The sequence below is a fragment of the Macaca thibetana genome, chromosome 3 (assembly GCF_024542745.1).
Source record: "Macaca thibetana thibetana isolate TM-01 chromosome 3, ASM2454274v1, whole genome shotgun sequence".
NCBI lineage: Eukaryota > Metazoa > Chordata > Mammalia > Primates > Cercopithecidae > Macaca > Macaca thibetana.
The window spans coordinates 25,087,765-25,099,970 of NC_065580.1; the positions used below are offsets into that span (position 1 = coordinate 25,087,765).

The 12,206-nt window shown below is 41.2% G+C and overlaps 2 protein-coding genes across 4 annotated transcripts in view; one reads left to right on the plus strand and one right to left on the minus strand.

Moving 5' to 3' along the window:
- EXOC4 (exocyst complex component 4) overlaps window positions 1-12,206 on the minus strand; it is an 816,109-nt gene that overhangs the window by 41,523 nt on the left and 762,380 nt on the right. The window lies entirely within an intron of this gene.
- CHCHD3 (coiled-coil-helix-coiled-coil-helix domain containing 3) overlaps window positions 5,777-12,206 on the plus strand; it is a 1,241,194-nt gene continuing 1,234,764 nt past the window's right edge. Inside the window, exon 1 of the mRNA XM_050782484.1 lies at window positions 5,777-5,786. The gene's annotated coding sequence lies outside the window, so the exon portion shown is untranslated. The remainder of the gene's footprint in view (window positions 5,787-12,206) is intronic.

A 12,206-nucleotide genomic window follows, 5' to 3' on the forward strand; every position in this document is an offset into this window, starting at 1 on the left:
GTTGGGTGCATATAACTGGAGGCTGAAGTTTAAGTATAGTGGTAACTAAATTCCAAAGATAACTCCTAATGAACCATGCCTCCCGCTATTCATGCCTCTGTTTAGTCCTCTCCTACATTAAACCTGGGCTAGCCCTGTGACTTGCTTTAAGAAAGTGACAGAAGTGATACTATGCTCGTCCTGGGTCTAGGCCTTAAAAAGGCCTGATAGCTTCTATTTTCATGTTTTTGGGAGCCCCAAGTAACCATGCAAGAGGTATGCCTACCCTGATGAAGGAATCACATGGAAAAACTACATGGAGAGGGGGAATCTCTGAGAGTACACAGAAACAGAGAGAGGAACCGAGCCATGCCCATCTCCCAGCTGAGTCCAGGCTTCCAGTAGGCTCCACCAAATCACTAGACAGATGAGACAAGCCATTTTGGATGTTCCAGCCCTAGCTGCCATCCCACTGCAGCCACAGGAGAGAATACAAGGCAGTCCAGAGAAGAACCTTACAGCTGGGCCCCAGTCAATCTGCTCAACTAAGAGAACTCATATAATGGTTGTCGTTTTAGGTGCTGCGCTTTGGGATGATTTATTGGAAACAAATGTGTAGATCCAATAACTACCTTTTCCCAGATCTGGGTAGGCTTGCTTCAGGGCATGCAATCCAGTCAATTTTGCTTTTTCTTTAAAAAATAAAAATGCTTGATAGACATTTAAGTTTGTTAAATAACTGACCAAGATAAAGTGATACAATGTGGGTTGAAACTTCAATAGTACTACTAATAATGCAAGATTCCAAACTTCACTGTGGGCTGTCAGAATTAAAAGCTAAGATTAACAATTATGACTAGATTTTACTACAAATATATGTATGTAACAATCAGGGTTCAAAGTTGCAGAGAAGGAATTATTGAAAGGGTACTGGGCAACTCCAAGATGAGCCAGGAAGGCTGGAGAATGAGACTTGGAAAGGGAACAGGAATAAACAAAGCTAGACAGCAGCTGGGATTGTGGCCAAAATCTCTCCAGAATCACTCTTCAAAGATAGTTTTGTGAAGATACCACCACAGCTGCTGCTAAACACAGAACACCAGGTCTTGCTCTGCTGCCAGCAGAAGTGGATGTTGGCCATACCACTGCCGCTACTACTGCCGCCACCTTAGGTAACCAGAAGTTACCACTGCTGCTGAGACAGCCTTCCGTGGTGCTCTGTCACCCTTGTGCTTGGAGTCCTTAGCCCCCTGATCACAGTTCAGAGTGCATGCATCTGATGGTGCAGCCGAGGTTGTCCCCCACACAGTAAGCAAGTGGGCTTTTGTGTGTTTATGGTGGAAGATGCGCTTTGTTTCACTCCAAGACCAGGTTGTGGGGAATTCCTTAAACATAGATTTTAGAGGAGAGGTAGCCAAAAATGGACAAGTGTCAATAATATATCACTACTTTTTCTTTTAAAATGACTAGATTTTTTATTGAAATAACAAAAGACAGAGCTTCTTGATTTCTCCTCCTTTGTGAATATTTTAAAGTAATTAAAAACATACTAACTTCTAGCCAGGCGTGGTGGTGGGTGCCTGTAGTCCCAGCTACTTGGGAGGTTGAGGCAGGAGAATGGCATGAACCCGGGAGGCAGAGTTTGCAGTGAGCCAAGATCGTGCCACTGCACTTCAGCCTGGGCAACAGAGCAAGACTTTGTCTCAAAAAAAAAAAAAAAAAAAAAGAAAAGAAAAGTCAAAAAAAATACTAACTTTTTTTTTTTTGGAGATGGAGTCTCAGTCTGTTGCCTAGGCTGGAGTGCGGTGGCGCGATCTCGGCTCACTGCAAGCTCCACCTCCCGGGTTCACACCATCCTCCTGAGTAGCTGAGACTACGGGCACCCACCACCACGCCCAGCTAATTTTTTGTATTTTATAGTAGAGATGGGGTTTCACCATGTTAGCCAGGATGGTCTCAATGTCCTGACCTCGTGATCCGCCCCCCTCGGCCTCCCAAAGTGCTGGGATTACAGGCGTGAGCCACCGCGCCCAGCCACTAACTTCTTAAGGGCTATTTTAAGACACTTACATCAGTCACTGGGATACCACCCTAGGTAGGAACTCTACTGATACTGTGGGAACTGAGGTTTATACTTGGTGGACTCATTCTCCCTGGAAGGTGTGGTCCAGCCTTCCTCCTGGATTTGGGCACCCCTAACGCTGCTGCCATGCCAGGTCTCTCTGAGGTCTTACACCCCCTTCATGAAGCCTGTGGTCAATTCCTAGACAGGCCTTAGGGGCTGCGCTACAATCCTGCCTCATCATCTTCTTGGGTCTTCTTTTGTTTTTCCCTGCAGGTCTGCGATACAACATCTCCTTTCAGCTCCTCTCTGTGAAGATAAAACACTGCCATCCCTCCTTTAAGTTCTTTTGACTAGGAATACTGTGCAATACAGTCAATAAGAATATTGAGGCTGTGGTACATTTTCCTGAAATACTGATGTATTACACTGTCATAAGCTGTATAGCGCAACGGCTAAACTGCAGATAGACCTGACTTTGAATCATGGTCTTGTCATTTACTACAGTGTAGAACCCGGGTTACTTAATCCTTCAGAGATTGAGTTTTCCCATTTGCAAAATGAAAAAGTTAATTCGTAAACACACTAGGTTAGTATAAGGATTAAATAAGATAATGTGTGCAAATCACATAAGTTACACGAAGTACTCAATTCATAGTAGTTATTAATAATACTAAAAATAACAAAGTAATATAAAATTATTTTAAGCAGTTTGTCATTACTACCTAGTCTTATGGAAGAAATGAAATGCTATGACAATTACAGAGATACGAATACTCTATGATGCAGGATGAAAAAAAAATGAGGGCTTATTTTTAATCAGATATTCTTGCTTATTCTCAGATACATCATATTGAGTCACTGATTTTTCAGAGACAGAATACAGCAAAATGTATATAATGCTAACTATACTAAATTGTAGTAGTATTCTTCTTTGGTAATGGATGGGATATTCTAGACTCAGGCAAGCATCATGAATCCCAATTATCATTGCAATGTAAAAGCACAGAGTCCTAGTTTAGCACAATTTTCCATACAGAGGAATTACTGATAACCAGTTCTTACTGTTCTTATATTTGGTTCTAAATATAAATAATAGTTCAAAGAAAGAGGTTAACATCGAACGGGGAAAACATTGTTTTAAGAGGGACAGCTTGGTATGGGAAATTAAGCAAACCTTTGAAATGCAGACTTAGGATACTTCAGTGATCAGGAATGAACAAGAGAGATTAGACAGAATAGAGAAGCAAGATTAATATGAATTATTTGAGTTGAAAATACATGCGAACAATTCCTATTTTGAGGAGTGAGTTAGCCTTAGTGCAGATAGAAGGAAATTGATGTGTGATAATACGCCATGCTGGCCAGTATACAGGCCTCACTATTCTATCTGCCAGGGCAAGGGTACCTGTTCAAATAGCTGCCAAAAGGAAATTTCTCTCGCTTTGTCCAGGTGAGTCAACACAGAGGTTGGTATTATCCAAGTAGATCTTTACAGATCTTACTGGAAGGCAAGAACCCCAGGCAAGGAGCTGCAGCTTTTATATATTATAATATATATATATATATATATATATATATATATATATATATATATATATTAATTTGAAAAAGAGGAAAGAGCTATTACAGACTCTTTGGCTTGAGGGTCCATAATGTAAACATATGCTACTGGTGGAAGGAGACTTAAAATGCCTGAAAGCCAATTCTTCCCCTCTGTACAACAGACAGTAAATATTTAAGGCCCATTAGAGAACTGGCAAATAGCTGATAGCCAATAGCTACGAAACTTAACTAAAGCAATGAGCTTCCTCACACACATATGCTTCCCTTGTTCAAATGCTGGTTATGTGTCATTATCGTTTCAATACCTATGTCCCTGGAGAACTATGCACCAAGAAATGAAAAAAGCAAAATTTCTGAAAACTGAAAAATAAAAATTCTCATACGCTATATAATTAAAGTTAACAAAAGAAACAGCCGGACTGCCACACACATAAAACAGAGAGAAGCTGAAGCTTCAAATGACTGATTTACCACAGCAAGTAATTACTTTATGTTTTTCACAAACATTTGAAACCTATTATTACTTTCACAGCGGCACACATCAACAGAAGACTGTCACCTAAGGGAGAAATGGGGAACTGGGCTGTAATTAATTTCTGGTCAAATATATCATGAAGCCTTTAATGTTGTCAATAAAAGGCTCTGGCCACTAAAAATCCCCAACCTCTCCCTCCCTCCCTCTGTCCCCAATACCCCAAAATGTTTAATCAGCGTCTCTGCAAAACAGATTGCCTGAAGGAGAATGAGATGCAGTGTTAATGCCTGCTGAAAAGTTGAGGCCATTGATCCGTTCCTTCCCCTGACTGTGTGTGTCAAGAGAGAGAAGTCAATCAAGAGCTGGCCTCTCCTACTCCACTCTTTTTTTTTTTTTTTTTTCTGCTTTGACTCCATCTGCAACTGAGAAAAACAGAAGGTGCACAATTCTTTGGAGGAATTTAAACATGCAGATTCCAGGCAATGGAAATCATTACACGGCAACCGAAGTCTATATCGTTAAAGGTTAGAACACAGAGATTAAGAATGCCTCCAGGAAAAAGAGAAATGGCTGATCTGAATAAAACCTTTCCATCAACTGGAAAACTACAGCACAGCAAAGGAGATGAAGAGCTAAAGCAGATGTGACATTTATGTTTTTGAGTACCTATACGTTTATGTTTTGAATTACTGTTCAGAGCCTTATAAGACCTTTATAGGTCATGCAAAAGCAGTAGCCAGCATCTATCTCTGTTTTACTTTCCTGTATTTGTGGTAAGCAAATGCTATAAGCACGATCTTGACTATGAAAATGAACAGGCCTACAGTCCTTCCTTCCTCATTAATTCATCCATACACACATGCATTAGTTTATCCAGTCAACAAATATTAAAATGCCTATTATATACTGCATATCTCAGAAATCTTTACAGTATCTTTATAGATTGGATGGGAGCTAATTTCCTTCCTCTTAGATAGTTTTCCTGTGATAGTCTCTTCTGAGAGCTAGGAGTTGAGGCAGGGCTCTAGATCTCTCAAACCCCTCTCTGGCTTTATGTCATGGAACTCTAGGCAAGTCCAATCTGCAAGAGACCCTATGGTTGATCTTCTAATCAAACCCTTCATTTTTTTTTTTTTTTGAGACTGAGTCTCGCTCTGTTGCCCAGGCTAGAGTGCAGTGGCGCAATCTCGGCTCACTGCAGTCTCCCCCTCCCAGGTTCAAGTGATTCTCCTGCTTCGGCCTCCCAAGTAGCTGGGACTACAGGCACCTGCCACCACGCCTGGCTAATTTTTGTATTTTTAGTAGAGACAGCGTTTCACCATGTTGGCCAGGCTGGTCTCAGGGTCTCAGACTCCTGACCTCAAGTGCTACACCTGCCTCAGCCTCCCAAAGTGCTGGCATTATAGGCACAAACGCTTTATTTTATAGATGAGGAAACTTCAGCCAAGAGAGCTGAAGTGACTTACTCAAATTCATGCAACAATTAAAGGTTGATTTATTAGCCAACTACTAGGTGAATGAAATGCTATTTACTCCCAAATTTCCAAGAATACAACCCGACCCTGCCTCAGTGTCTACACATGTTAACTGAGAGTAATAATGGTGACCACCTTGCGGGTCCTTTTAATGATAAGATAATACAGAAAAGTGCTTTCAAGTTATTTTTACTTTCAGTGCCTGCAGTAGGAGATAAGAGTCAGGGGGACTGAAGGAGAAACATGAGGCTGAAAGACAATGGTCTGGATATTGCATGACTCTCAAAGAAAACAGGTCAGGCCAGTATTTCTGCATGGGGATAATCTCTTGAGCACTTGTTAAACTACAGATGCCCAAGCCCTACCCTCAGCCTTCTGAATCAGAACTTTTAGGGATGGAGTCAAAGAGTTTCCACTTAAAGCAATTTCCCTGGAAGAGACCCTATAGCTGATCAGGAAATTCTTATACCTTCTAGTCTTTGGGAAGCACTTGGTTGAGCTGCTGACTGTCTTAAAAGCACAGGTGTGTGCATTTGGATTAATGACAGGGCTGCTCAGTGCCGTGGACGATGTGCTAGTTTGTGGTGAGGTTCTGAGATAGCGGTCTTGGGTCTAAGTGTTGCTTCCCCAGGACAGTTGTTTGGAAGGCCAGCAGAAGACCCATAAGCAGCACGAACACCTGACAGCTGAGCAAAACCAACCCCATAACACCTACCAAGGTAGGAAGAGTCTGCAGACCCCTCTGCCGTCAGACTGCCCATTAAAGTGGATTAAAACGGATAGCAATCAGAGCTCAGTGGAAATCAAGGGGGAAAGACACCCATCCAGAGAAAATAAAGGGAAAGAAAATGTTTGATAGCTAAGAGACTAACTGAAAAATCAAATCATATTTTAATATAAGCAAAAGAGAGACTCAACATTGACCAAAATGGTAGCCTCACTTCACGTAGTTAAGAGCATACATAGACTTTGGGATTGGATTGACCTAAATTTGAATCTTGCCTCTCTTCTTATGTAAACTAGGAATTTACTTAACTTCCTTAAGCTTTAGTTTTCTCATCTATTTGCAGCAATAGCTACATACCGAGTTTCAGGGACATTCAGTGAACCAATGTAGGTAAAGCATTTACTAAAATTCATGTCATGTGCTGAGATCATTATATAATAGTAATTATAAGTACTCGTATTATGATGGGAATAGGTCATCATCATCATCATCATCACTGAGAAAAAGTCACCAATATAGGCCTTTAGGATGGTTTGTAAAAAAAAAAAATCACATGTCTTGCAGGAGCTTTCCTTGTTTTAGAGAAAGTAGTTTAAAGTTAAAGGTCTGTAAAGCTAGGTACAAAAACTCTTTCTTGGTAACTTATTTGTATTTAGCTATAGATGCTCTCTAAAACATACATCATGGCCGGGCGCCATGCCTCATGCCTGTAATCCCAGCACTTTGGGAGGCTGAGGCGGGTGAATCACTTGAGGTCAGGAGTTTGTGACCAGTCTCGCTAACATAGTGAAATCCCATCTCTACTAAAAATACAAAAATTAGCCGGGTGTGGTGGCACATGCCTGTAGTCTCAGCTACTTGGGAGGCTGAGGCAGAATCGCTTAAACCTGGGAGGCGGAGGTTGCATGGGGCGAGATCACACCACTGCACTCCAGCCTGGGTGACAGAGCAAGACTCCGTCTCAAAGAAAAAACAAAAACAAAAACAAAAACAAACATACATCGAAAGCAATACATATGAAACATACTTTGAAACCCAAATTATTTTCATAAATACTTTAGATTGCTGACAATTAGTCTATTACAGAGAAGCAAAACGGGGAAAACCAGCCAGAAACCAAACAAAATACAATCATGGTAACTAGTCACAACAACTTTATAACTCAGTAGAGAGAGAGAGAGAGAACATGCTAATAAAAATTAGAGGAATAAAATATTAAAAGATGGGAACAAATGAAGAACAATATAGCACATAATGAGGTATTAATTTTAGAGTACAGAAAATTAAAAAAAAAAAAAAGGATTACAAAAAGAGTAGCTGATATGGGCCAGGCACATTGCAGAAGGTTTCAGGGAACAAAAGGTCCCTGAGCTGAGTGCTGGCCACAGAATTCACTGTGGCCATGTGACCTTCCTTCAGTACTCTGATCTTTTTCTCTTTGGATCAGCAAAGGGTGTTCAGCAAAGCAGGAGGTGGGAATGAAGAGAAGGGCTTTCTTTCTGTATATGCCAAAGCAGGTAAAGGGAGGGGCAGGATAGAAAGTCTGGCCATGATACCGTTTGCAAGGGACTGTAGCTCTGCTTTTACAACAGCAATTGTGCCAGTTTCCTACTTTTAAGCATCACAATTTAAACACTACATCTTTATTTACAAAACAAGAAAGGTCAGCTTCCAGCCTCAATTTTTTCAGTGAGAATTCTAATAGAGTTGGTAAATGATCATTCTTGGGCTTCAGTCACAGAACAAGCTTAATATCTTTTCAGTACAATGCAACCCTTCCCTGGCAGAAAAATAGCCTCCCTGGGTGGGTTAATTTAATTTACTAACTATGATAAATACAAAGGTACTGCAGGATATATAAATAGCAGGATTCGATGAGAGATTTTGGACAAGTCACTTCTTATTTCTGTTCCTTGGGATCGTTATTGGATAATAATAACACTCGCTATCTATGCTAATCTCTGAATCATTCCAATTCCAGCACATGTGCTACAAAGGGAAGACTGTCACTGTCTGCCAGTAATCTCGAGGAACCCTAAATTATACATTGACAATATATACATACAAAATATGGTGACACTAATTGAGCATAATCAAAAGAAATCTTACTTAACCAAAGCCTCACACATGAGATATGTTTATGGGGAATCAAACATCAGTTACTGAGAGAGATTTTTGTGAGAGGCTTAGAAGTATTTATTGCTCTGAAGTGCTCTGTGAAGGATATGCAGACCAGTAAGGTATGCTCACCTGTATTCAAGGAGTCCGAATTAAACGATTAATTAGAGATCAATTAATTAATTGTTACAATGCACGAGACCTAATGTAAATGTAAAAAAAAAAGGGAGATCAGAAAAAAGCGACATGGTCAGAAACGGGACAGCAAGGTCAAATGAGGGTTAATGAGAGAGATGTAATATTCTTTAAATCTATTTATATGAAGATCTTTAAGAAAGTCCATCAGATCAGGCCATACAAGATTTTGTTTTATTATTGAATTTTATCAACTGGTATATTTCCTTCTGTCTGGCAGCGGGAGCCATGTAAACCATCGCATTTCCCAATTTACTCTGGTCCCTAGGAAAATCGAGACTAGCTTTTTATCACTATTAAATTTAAGAGATTTCACAGCATTTTAAGGGGCATCATCATTAAAAAAAGAATTTTTTTTGGCAGCAGACTAGTCTTTTCTACAAAATCAATCCCAAATCTACATGGCTAATAATCTTGAGTCAAAAATCTGGAGTATTAAAGGTAAATCTTGGGAAAAGGATAGGTGCCCCTAGAATTGGGAAGGTGAACAAGACCAATGGCAGAATAAAGCTGGCAAACGCAAACAGAAAAAAGGATGTGACAAATACTGTGCTTCTTTCTCAGAAACAAAATTGTTCTTCTAGCAAAGCAGTCAGATGCAATTTTATTTGATAGGGTGGGGCATTTCACGTTTTCAAGGCAAGTCACCTTTGAAGTCTACTTCAGGGGCAGTACCCTCTCTTGATTCAGAAGAGTCAGGGGAGATTTAGGAGACCACAGACATTCTCAGTAAGGCTGTCTGTGGGCATTTCCAGTAGGTGGCAGCATGTCATTGCTAATCCCCTTCTATCAAATTACACTTCAGTCATTCCAAAAGGGAAAATTCATAACCTTTCCTGAAGAAAACAAAAAGTAATGTTCCTGGTGCAATAGGTTTGTAGGAAACAAATTTATGTAAACAGCTCCTCTGGGAAGAATTCAACATTCTCAGCTATGCCAGAGATCATTCCCCGCCTTAGTGAAGGTACAAGGTCAAGGAAGAAGCAGGGGTCTGAATCTGTATGTTTAGTTGCTAGGCTGGCTTTGTCACTCCATCACTTGAGGAAAGTATCTGGACAGTTTAATTAAAAGAGTTGGAGAAGTTAACATGAGAAAATGCTTCCATTTATTGGGAAGAAGGATGCTCTATCAATTTATGGGGAAAGTGGCATTTCTGTGCAGGCAGCTACGTGATCATGCACTCTGTTTGGTCTACATGAGCTGTGTTCTGCCCTTGTCCTATGAGACCATTCCTTCCCTATCTTCTTCAGGGGCTCCTTTTCCTTCTCAAGCCCTTTACTCTGGGTCTTCCCCAGGGGATTGCTCTACATCTACCTACAGCCTTGATCTCCATTAATGGTTTTAAACAGCTCCATGATGATGATTCCCCATATCTGTTGGTTCACTCCCGGCCTCTCCCTCAAGCTTCCAGTTCACATGTCCAGTTGCATGTTAGATGTCTCCACTTGGAAGTCCTACATCCATCTTACACTCACCACAGCCACTGATGATCTTCCCTCCATCAAACCTACTCCTCTCTCCTCCTGTATCCTTATCTTACTTGACCGTGGTGTAATCTGGCTAGACACTCATGTTAGAAATTGGAGAGTCATCCTTGACTCCTTCCCTTTACCCTCACTATTCAGTCACTCCCCAAGACCTGCCGATTTTAGCTCCTTCACACTTCTCAAATATGTCTCCTCCATTCCCCCTCCCCCCACCGCCAAGCACTGATATTGTTGAAGCCCTACACATCACTTACTTTTTTTTTTGAGACGGACTCTTGCTGTGTCACTAGGCTGGAGTGCAGTGGCGTGATTTCAGCTCACTCCAACCTCCGCCTCCCAGGTTCAAGCGATTCCCCTGCCTCAGCCTACCAAGTAGCTGGGATTACAGGCACGTGCCACCATGCCTGGCTTTTTGAATTTTAGTAGAGATGGGGTTTCACTATGTTGGCCAAGATGGTCTCGATTTCCTGACCTCGTGATCCACCTGTCTCGGCCTCCCAAAGTGCTGGGATTACAGGCGTAAGCCGCTGTGCCCGGCCCCTACACGTCACTTTCTTAGCAATCAGCTTCCAATCGATTGGACGGCATCCAGTTTTATCTTCCTCAAATCCAAGTCCTATACTGCTGCTGAAATGATGTACTTAGAATATAAATCTGACCATCTCACTCCTCTGCTTAAAATCCTTCAGTTACTTACAGGATAAAGTCCAAATAACTTTAACACCCACAAGCATTTACTGAATGTCTACTATATGCCAGGTACTGGTTTAGGTCCTGGGGCTACAGCAGCGAACAAAAAAGGATCCCTGCCTATGGAACTTACATTCTATTCAGGGTAGACAGATGAGGAACAAATAAGTAAATACAAAATATGTCAGATACTTGCTTTTTAAAATCATCGTAAGGAGAATAGGGAGTGCTGGTGGGGGAGGAAGGCATGTTTTCAAAGTGCAGGAGAGAAGGCCTTAATAAGGTGGCATTTGTGGCTTATCCTAAGCCAGCCCTGACTTCAGGACTGATGATGACTCAGGTCTCTTCTTTCACCATCTCCTTCCTTGAACGTCTTCTCCAGTTCCCGGAACTACCCTTTCTCTTCCATATGACTTTCTCCCTATTCCGGATAATTCCTATCAAGACTAATATGAAGCATCACCTCCTTCTCCAAAAATTCTTCCTTTATCTTCTACCTCTCAGGATGGATTAGGGAAACTAAAAAATGAGCCAAATATTTCCTTTTAAAAGTTTCCCCACTAATGAGAGGATAAAACTTGGGCTCCTCATTTCCTATGGCAAATCATTTGATTTTCAAGTCTTAAAGCTCAACCTCTTTTGTTTGTTTTTAAAACAGCTTCATCGAGATCTAATTCACACACCACATAATTTTCAGACTTAGAGGGTACAACTCAAGGACTTTTAGAATAGTCACAGGGCTGTACAAACATCAGCACAATCTAGTTTAGCACATTTTCATCACCCCCCAAAGACTCCTCTATCCATTTCCCCATTTCCTTTCAACTCCCACTTATCTTTCTATCCTATGCATTTGCCTATTTTGGACATTTCATATGAATAGTATCATACAAAATGGCTTTTTGTTACTAGCTTCCTAAATTTAACATAATGTTTCAAGATTAAGCTGACCTCTTTCTGTGGCCAAATAAAGTCCATTGTATGGATGTACCACATTCTATACATCCATATGTTGATGGATATCTGGTTCTTTGTACTTTTTTTTTTGAGATGGAGTCTCGCTCTCTTGCCCAGGCTGGAGTGCAGTGGCACGATCTCGGCTCACTGCAAGCTCCGCCTCCTGGGTTCAAGTGTTCTCCTGCCTCAGCCTCCCGAGTAGCTGCGACTACAGGCGTCTGCCACCATACCCGGCTAATTTTTTTTTGTATTTTTAGTACAGACAGGGTTTTACCGTGTTAGCCAGGATGGTCTTGATCTCCTGACCTCGTGATCTGCCCACCTCAGCCTCCCAAAGTGCTCGGATTACAGGTGTGAGCCACCACGCCCAGCCTGTTTATACTTTTTGGCTATTATAGATAATGCTTGCTATGAACATTTGTGTACGTATTTGTGTATGCATGTATGTTTTCATTTATTTGTGTATATACCTAGG